Source organism: Grampus griseus (assembly GCF_964374135.1).
Source record: "Grampus griseus genome assembly, chromosome: 14".
In the NCBI taxonomy this organism is placed as follows: Eukaryota; Metazoa; Chordata; class Mammalia; order Artiodactyla; family Delphinidae; genus Grampus; species Grampus griseus.
Window position 1 is genome coordinate 64,887,253 of NC_139008.1, and position 9,455 is coordinate 64,896,707.

Below are 9,455 nucleotides of genomic sequence, written 5' to 3' on the forward strand. Positions count from 1 at the left end.
TAATCCCAAATCATGAAGACTCACACCTGTATTCTGTGAGATTTATGGGTTTTGCTGTTACATTTAGGTCTTTGATTCATGGTACGAGGTAGGTCGTATGCATTTTTAGTCCTTTTACTAGGGGTATGTTTCTAAAAAAATATATGATACTGTTTTTCCTGTTTGGGGGACTTTACATGGTAACGTGTGTTCTTGTGCAGCTTGATTTTCTCATTCAGCCTTATGCTGGGAGATTCATCCATGTTGATACGAGTCACTAGTTCATTTGTTTTCACTGCTCTATAGGTTTCATTGCATAAAAATACCACATTTCATTTACCTTTTCTCCTATGAATGATCCTTTGGGGTTGTCTCTACTATTTTGCTGTTACAAAGGGTAAACAGTCTAATATGTGCCTCCTCGTGCAGTATGTTGAAGGTCATGGGCATATTCAGATTTACTAGATAATACAAAATTACTCTCATAAGTGGTTTTACAAATTTGCACTCCTGCCAGCAATGTATTAGAATTGCCCTTATTCGGCATCCTCACCAAGACTCAGTATTGTTGGGCTTTTTTGATTGTGCCAGGCTAGTGGGTGTGAAATGATATCTCATTAGGATTTCCCAGATTAATAGCAAAGTTTATTTTTCAGTAAGTATTTGCATGGGTGGGTGGATGGCATGAAAGTAGAATGGATTCAGCTCTTTGATGAGGAGATGACCCTCTATTCTTCCTGTGGCTAGAGGATGGCAGGGCTCTGGGCCTAGACTGCCAGCTGTTTGTAGGGAGACCCTGGAGCTAGGAAGCACTGGGTGAGACCAACAACTCTATATATATGGGGAAAGGCAGTTGTCACCTTGAAACCAGCAATGGGAGCCTTACCCCAGGGAGAGGCTATAGTCTTGCCCTTCCATCTCCCCACACTTTCACCAAGAAGGGAGGGAGCTAGAGAGAAGCCAGAAGGGAATTGTGTAATAATGAGAATGGGGTCCCACGGTCTTAGGAATGACCCTTTCTTGAGGACCTTCTCATGGTCTCTGTATTGGTGGGATGTATTTCCCTTGGTTTTTTGTTTTGTTTGTTTTTAATTTTTATTATTTTTTGGCTGCACCTCACGGCATGCGGGATCTTTGTTCCCTGACCAGGGATCAGACATGTGCCCCCTTCAGTGGAAGCTCAGAATCTTAACCACTGGACCGCCAGGGAAGTCCCTGTATTTCCCTTATTTATTCACTGAGTTTGGGGATGATGATAATGATAATAAGAAAAATAATAGTAAGGATTGTGTATTGAACACATGCGAGGCATTGTACCTTTTTCTTTTTATAGGTATTATTTAATTCCCTGTGGTGTAGGTGCTGTTATTATTCCTGCTTTATAGATGAGGAACAGAGGATCAAAGGGGCAGAGTAACTGAAGGTTTGTACCCAGGCAGTCTGACTCCAGAACTCTTAAGCACTGTGCTGTATTGTTAGCCTGGCTCAGCTAAACCCAGGGCAGCAAAGAAAGGAGAAGCTTGCCCAGGCTTGGGTAGGTGAGAAACGCAAGTCGCAATATCCACTGGGCCTGGCATGGAGAAGGCAGCAGGGAGCAGAGTGAGAGGCCCCTGGGGAAGATGGTTCTTTTTTTTTTTTAATATAGGGTGATTCCAGTTTACAATTTCTTTTGTTGTTATAAATTTATTTTATTTAGTTATTTTTGGCTGCTTTGGGTCTTCATTGCGGTGCGCAGGCTTTCTCTAGCTGCGGCGAGCGGGGGCTACTCTTCTGTTGTGGTGCGTGGGCTTCTCGTTGTGGTGACCTCTCTTGTTGCGGAGCACAGGCGTGCAAGCCTACAACCAGTCCCAATCTGGGTGGCATCAGAGAGTGTTTGTTGAACTCAACAAAACGGGACTCTGACAGAGGCTGGGACAAGCCTGTCTTGATCCTGAGACCCCAGGCAGGGCCAAGGTTTTGGCACAGGATTTTGGCAGTGGGGTGGCTGTGGTCTTTTAAGACCCTGGGACTTTCCTCCCACGTATGCCCACAAGGATGTCTCTTCCAGAATGTTGGCTGCCCTGGGCACTACCTCAAATTCCATCCCCAGAGTGGCAGACCCAAGGCCTCCTCTCCAGACTGCCCCAACATACACATCACCACAGGGCTGGCGTGTTCACACTGTTGATCTCTTACCATGGGCTAAGCACTCTGGTTCATTTATATCTCTGAGCAACATCATGAGGCAGGTACTCTTCGTATATCCATTTTGCAACGAAGGACCCAAGGCTCAGAGAGGTTAAGTAACTAACTCACGGTCACTTAGCTTGTAAATGGCAGAGCAAGGACTCAAAGAGGCAGTCCTAACATGTGCCCAGCCTAGTCCCTGCAGGTGCAAAGCTAAAAAAGAACCATTGCCTGCTCAAACAGTCAACGGTAATGTCGTCAGACATTTACATAGGGCTTGTAGGTATCAGGCACAGGCTAAGCTCTTTACATACATTATTTCCTTGACTCTGCTTAACAACCCAATGGAATAAGGTTATGCTCATTTTATGACGGAAATTGAAGCTCCAACAGGAAAAGGTCAAGGTCACACAGCAAGTGAGGGGCAGAGCTGGACAGTCTGACTCTGGAGCCAGAGCTAGCAGACCCTCTTCTGCCATCTCTTCCTCCTTTTTTTAGCGTCCTCCCTCCCCTATACACTGACCCTCCCAGGCTTTCCTCCTGCTGCTGTTTCCACTCTCCCCCACCCCAGCTCCCCAGGCTAACCCGTGTCTGGAGCCCCCAGTCCTTTCATTCATATTCTGAGCATAGTTTGGAGGCTGAGGCCGGGTCAGACTATCTGGATGGTGACCTCCAGGGGTCAGCCCATGCCCTAGGGTGTCCTTTAGCCCTTCCTATTTCCACTCGGCTGCCTGGCAAGGGAAGTCTTGGAGGGGCCCACCACCCAGTCCTCTTACCTACCTGCAGTGGCCTACGGGATACGGTGGATGGAGCGAGCAGGACGCCCATACCTTGCAGAGAGGCCAGCGTTCTGGGGGTGGGGGCAGCACTGAGCCTCTCAGGACCCGGTGGCTCTGGAAGCTGATATGAACAGCAGCAACTGCTGGCATTATCTGGGTTCTAAGAATAGCTTGGGCTGAAGAGTTGGGGGCTGGGGCCAGGGAAGAGGGCAGGAGCCTTTTTCCACTGCCCCTTCCACCCCTGCTGCTTGGCCTAGAAACTGGGAAGCCTTCCTTCTGGCTTACAATTTGCTCTGGGGTGATTTCGCATGGATACATCTTGTCCACCTTTGGGTTGGAGGACAGAGGGTGTCCCAGGGAGTCAGACCCAGGGCTGAGGGCACTGAGCCCACACCCTGAGGACCCGCCCTCCTCCAGGCCCTCCCCTCTGGCACAGAGTAGGGGCTTGCTTTTTCAAGGGTCGATATGTTGGAAGCGACCTTTATTCATTTAGCAAACACTTAATAAATAGGTAATACATAGACATGATTCAAAATTCAAAGGTATAAAAGGATACACAAGGAAAAAATATCAGTCTGTCCCTTTCCTAGCCTCCAGCCATCTATTCCTCTCTGCTTCTCCCTTTTTTCATTTAATGAGATATCTTGAAAGTAACAACAATAATGTAAATAATAATATAATATGAGGGAAACCCACGTTACATCATGAGTCTCTGCTATGTGCCAGGCACTGTTCTAAGCACTTCGGATGTTTTAACCCATATAGTGCTCATCAGAATCCTATGTGGTGGGTACTTTGTACGAATCTCCATTGTTAAGAGGTTAAGTGATTTTCCACAATTTCATGGCTGGTAATTGGCAGAGCCAGGATTCAGTCTCAGGCAGTCTGACGTTAGATAACGTATTCTTCATCACTGCTCCGTACTGCTGCTCACACTTATGTCATGCCACTACACAGCACACCCTTGCTCTTCCTAAGGGCCAAGGTCAGAGATGTACTATATATTGAACACGTGCCATGGCCAGGCTCAGGCTGGTCTGCAGCAAAGAATAAAAAAGACTAGGTCTCTGCCCTCATGGAACTGGCATCCCAGTGCCCATGAGTGTCTGTCAACCAAGGTAGGAGGAGGGAAACCCACGTGTCACTCATATGCCTGTATACCGTCTGCTGTTCACACACACCCTGTCCCTTATCCACTGGTCCTTTACTCACTTAGCCTCTGAGCTGGAAGGCCTTAGAGCCCAGAGCTATAGGTAGGAACGTGGAGATCCAGACAGAAGTAGACACGAGAGATCACAGTGTGGCCCTCGTAAGCCTCATCCCCTGCCCCCGGGATCCATTTCAGCAGGGCTGCTGGGGGGTGCCTCTAATCCAGGGCCCAACCATTGTTTGATGTTGGGAACAATTGAAGGGCAAGGGAGCTATAGATAGATCCACAGCTGCTGTCACCTGTTCCAGCCTGGGCACTGGGCCCAAGCGTTGTCTACGTGGGGGTACTTTACCAGTGAGGGCCCCCTGGGGGTGGGAGATTGGTCCAGCCTAGCTCAGCTCTACAGAGACTGAGTCAGAGGCCAAGACAAAGAAATAGAGTCTCGGAGGGCAGAGAGAGACAGGGTAACACAGAAAGACCAAGACCCTTGAGAGACACAGGAGGCTCCCACCAAACGCCGTAAACCCAGTGACTGGTTGGGGCTCTGGGAGGGCTACACAAGCACACTTCTTTCTGGGAGAGCCACATCCCAGATCCTTCCGAGGCAGTTGAAGGAACATGCTTTGGGGAGTGCTCTGGGAGACTCCTGAGATCTTTGAAAGGAAGACGTTGTGCTGCTGTGTCTAGTTGTAGCTTTAATTCAGTATGTGACCTTGGGCATGGACCTGCTTCTTCCTCTGTGCCTCCGTTTCCTCAGCTGCCCAATGAGAGAGTTGGTTTGCATGACCCCTGAAGGGCCCTTTCATCCTCTGATGCCTGTCAGGACATATTCCTCATGTGTCTAACCTCTCTCTCCCTCTTGCTGCAGTGGAGGCCATAGTCACCTCCTTTGTTTGCCCTTTGTGAGGATGGGGGACAGCTGGTCCCCCCATCCCCTCCCCCCAGTAACCTTTCAGCCATAAATCCATGCTGAGGCGTCTCTCCACCGGATAAACAGCCCTGATGCCTTTTGGCTGCACTCATCCTATTTTCTGCTTGAAGCATGAGAGCCGGGGCCCACTCGGGCCCTCTGCAGCTGCCCACGGCCCCAGGAGGGGGACAAGCCTTGGACGAGCAGGGGCACCCCCCCGGGGTGCCAGGGTGGAGGCCCCTCTTTGGGCCTCACCACCTCGCATTTAGACCCTTATGGCAGCCGCCTCCTAAGTCTTCCTGCCCCGGTCTCGCCCCTGCAGTCCATCCTCCACACCAGCTGTCATGGGGCTCTTGTGAACACATAAATCTGAACACACTGTCAAATGCCCTTGCTCCAAGCTCTTTGATGAAAAAAATAAAATAAAAATGCCTTTGATGGCTCCCCAACTCCCGCAGGATAAAGAACCAAATCCTAATCTGGCTTTTGAAGCCCTTCACAATCCAGTCCCAACTGCTCCGTCCAGCCTCACCTCCCTTTACGCCCGTGTGGCTGCTCTGGGCTTGGAGTTCAGGTTCACGCTGTCCGTCCCCTGTCCTCTACCTTCAGTGCCTCTCCCTGGACGGCCACAGCCTGCTCACTGGTCTGCCTGTGGCATCTCTTGCTCTTTCCAGTCCATTCTCTACATGGCAGCCAGAGTGATCATTATTAACCTTCACCACTTACTCTCCTGCCCTAACAGCTCCCCTTCGCACTTGGAATAAAGTCCTCCAAGAGTCCTGGTGACCCAGCCCCTGCCTACCTGTCAAACGTCACCTTGCAAAACTTTCCCCACCTTCCTACCCCAGCGGCACTAGCACTGTGACAGGGCCTCAGACACACCAAGCTATGCTCTGCCTCACGGCTTTTGTATTTACTGTTCCTCCTGGTTGGAATATCCTTCCCCCAGCTCTTCACCTAACCGGCTCCCTCTTATCCTTCAGATCTTGCCTTAAATGTCACCTCTTCAGAGAGGCCCTCTCTGACTAACCTGAATAGAGTTACACCCCCGTTACCCTCCACAGCACTACTTTGCGTGGTGCCTTCATAGCACGTGCCACGATCTTTTAACCTTCAAACTCCTCCATTCTGACATCCTCCTTGAGCATCACTTTTTTTCCTGGACAATGAGTGTTGTGTTCCCATCCTGGACACATAAGAGAAGCTGTCAGATGCATGTTGAATTGAATTCATGTGTCCCTCCCTCCTTCACAGAGTCCTTCAATGTCTTTATCCAAAGAAGGACTTCCAGGCACTGGGGTGCATTGTTGGCAGATATATTTGGGGCTGGGGTGGCTCCCAAATTACATCCTCTCTGCCTACCTGCCTGCCCTTGCTTTCTCCAATGCTCAGCTCCTCTACTGGCATTTTGGGCTGGAAGAGGAGACGCCAGAGATACTATGCCCCTGTCAGGCTTTGCCTAATCAGTCTGGCTGCTACTAAGCTGTGGGTTCCAGGACTCTTGGCAACTGCCGATCTGAGGTCTTTGGTGGAGAGGAATCGGGGACACCTAGACCCTGGTGCCCAGCTTGGCTTTCGCCCCCTACATACTAAGACTTCCAATCTCTATCTCTGGCCACTTTACTCTCTTCCCTGACTCCTGCTTCTCCCCTCCAACTCTCTTCCTAGCCAGGCCCAAGGTTCCCTGGTGTAAGTGGGGCCTGGTGGACAGCATATCAGTTTTTGAGGGCAGTGGTAGACCTATTCAGGGCCACCTGGCTCTGGGGGCCTGGAGATACAGACTAGAAAGCCTGAGGTCCAGCCCTCCCAAACAGCCTTTTCTGGGGCTGTCAGTACCCTAAGTCCCTTGAAGATGGTGTTTCTTTGAGTGATTTCCAGGGAGAGTCCCTCTAGCCCAGGAGGGTGGACACACTGCTGGCCAGGCTGCAGGTGACCCAGCTGCCCTCATGCTGGTCCTGCCTGAAGTTGCTTTCTCCTTTCCCAGTTTTCGTGTGCAGGGGTAGAGAGCTTGCCTTCGGAGTGGGATCCTGGAGTCTGGCCTGGGCTTCCCTCTGTCCCAATCAGGGTCTTGGTGTGCTTAGCTAAGCTGATTTCCCTTCCAGCCCTCCAGCCCTGATGCTCCTGATTCCTAATGCCCTAGGAGTCTTTAATTTAAAAAAACAACAGGGGACTTCCCTGGCGGTCCAGTGGTTAAGACTTTGCCTTCCAATGCAGGGGGTGTGGGTTCGATCCCTGGTGAGGGAGCTAAGATCCCACATGCCTTTCAGACAAAAAACCAAGACATAAAATGAAGCAATATTGTAATAAATTCAATGAAAGACTCTAAAAATGGTCCACATCAAAAGAATCTTAAAAAATAAAAAGAAAACAACAACAAACAAACAAAAAAACCCCAAAGGAGGGACAAATGTAAAAGATACAGGGAAGTACAAATAATAACAAACCATTGTACCTTTTGTCATATTTGCTTCAAGTCTTTTGCGCCAGGATTCTAGCACTGCAGAGTTCTAATGACCCTGGGTTCTAACACCCCAGCATTCTAAAACTGAGGAGCATATGTGTCTTGTCTCTGTACTTATAACATTGGGAAGAGAAGGCAAGAAGAAAGACTTTGGACTGTCTATACTGGCTACGCAGTGGGTGGGTTTGTTGGGTTGAGAGGGTGGTTGTTAAGAAACAAAGCTTCCAGAGGGTCTAAAATCCTGGAATCCTGGAGTCCTGAGGTTGGAGTAGACCTCAGAGGTCATCCAGTCCAAAGCCTCAAGCCCTGTGCAGACTCTACTTGATTCTTCCTTGCTTTTGGCAGGCTCACTTTCTTCCAAGGCAGCCTCTTCCATTGCTGATTGGCTCCAAGTGTGAAAAAGTCCTTTTTTGTGTGTATCTTCAAACTCTGCTTCCTTGTAACTGCACTGTTGTTCTGCTCTTGGGGCCACACAAATCACACAGGCTCCCTCTGTTCCAGCATGGCTCTTCGGGTGTTTAAAGTTGGTACCTTAAGTCCTTGCAGATTGTAGCATTTGTTGCATCTCTCAGGTGCATCTTGGGTTTCCTCACTGCTTTGTCATGTTTGTCTGTGAGCTCATCTCAGCAGGAAGGAGTGTCCGGTGTAGTAGAAGCGAACTTACAGGGCAGTTCTAGACCCACTTCTTTGGGTTGGTTTTTCAGCCCCAGGTTTCTACACTGAGCAGGTAATTCTAGAATTCAGACCCCCATTATATTTGGTATAGGCTAGGCTTGTTAGAGATTCTGATTCTCCAGGCCAGTTCTATTGCTCGGGCCTTAGGCACAAAGCCCTGCTTTCTGAGCATCTTTGAACAGGAGCAGAGTTTTCCCTACCCTCTGGGCTTTCTAAATTGCTCAAGCCCAGCTCCTTAGCCTCTGACCCCATATGGATATTAAAACTCTGTAATCTAAACTATCAATCAAGTTTGCTTCATTCTCTTACTTCATAGATATTTATTGACTTTCTACTGTGTGTATCTACTCTGCTAGGTGCTGGGGGCCTAGACCAAGCTCTTGCCCTTTACTGGGTGTGGGTGTGGGTGGGAGGTGGAGGCAGGGAAGAAACAATCTAAGTTCTGTGAAGATAATTAAAACAGAATGATGGGGCTTCCCTGGTGGCGCAGTGGTTGAGAGTCCGCCTGCCGATGCAGGGGACGCGGGTTCATGCCCCGGTCCGGGAGGATCCCACATGCCGCGGAGCGGCTGGGCCCATGAGCCATGGCCGCTGGGCCTGCGCGTCCGGAGCCTGTGCTCCGCGACGGGGGAGGCCATAACAGTGAGAGGCCCGCGTACCACAAAACAAAACAAAAAATACCAGAATGATGTTGTCACAAATATGATGTGGAGAGAAAAAAGAAAGGAATACATAATGTAGGACTCCATTCATATAAATTTCAAAACCATCTGTGATATTAGAAGTCAGGATAGTAGGTGAGGGAGTGATAACTGAAAGAGGGTTGATGGGGATGCTGGTAATTTGGGGTTCTTGAACAGAGTGTGTTTACTTTGTGAAAATTCATCAGACTGTACAAGGATATTCACCGCAGCCCTGATTGTAATGGCAAAAAGAGAACAATCTAACTGTCCACCCAAAGGACACCTGTATCATTTTGTAACATGGGGAAATATCTGTAGGATTAATTACTAAAACGTTCTGGGCATTTGTAATTTTGATAGATATTGCCAAATTTGGCCATGCATTTTTAACAAAGTTTTCATGTAACATACATACTGTGAAGTGCATACATCTTAAGCATATAGCACGATTAGTTTTACAAAGTGAACACACCTGTGTAACCACAGCCCAGCTCAGTATATAGAGTGTTTCCTGCATTCCAGAAGCTTCTCTTGTGCCTCCTCTCGTTGTTATTTCCCTCAAAGGACCACTCTTTCACTTTATCATCATTCGTTAGTTTTGCCTGTTTTGAACTATTTATGGTTGAAAATGTATCTTTGAAATTATTCCTAT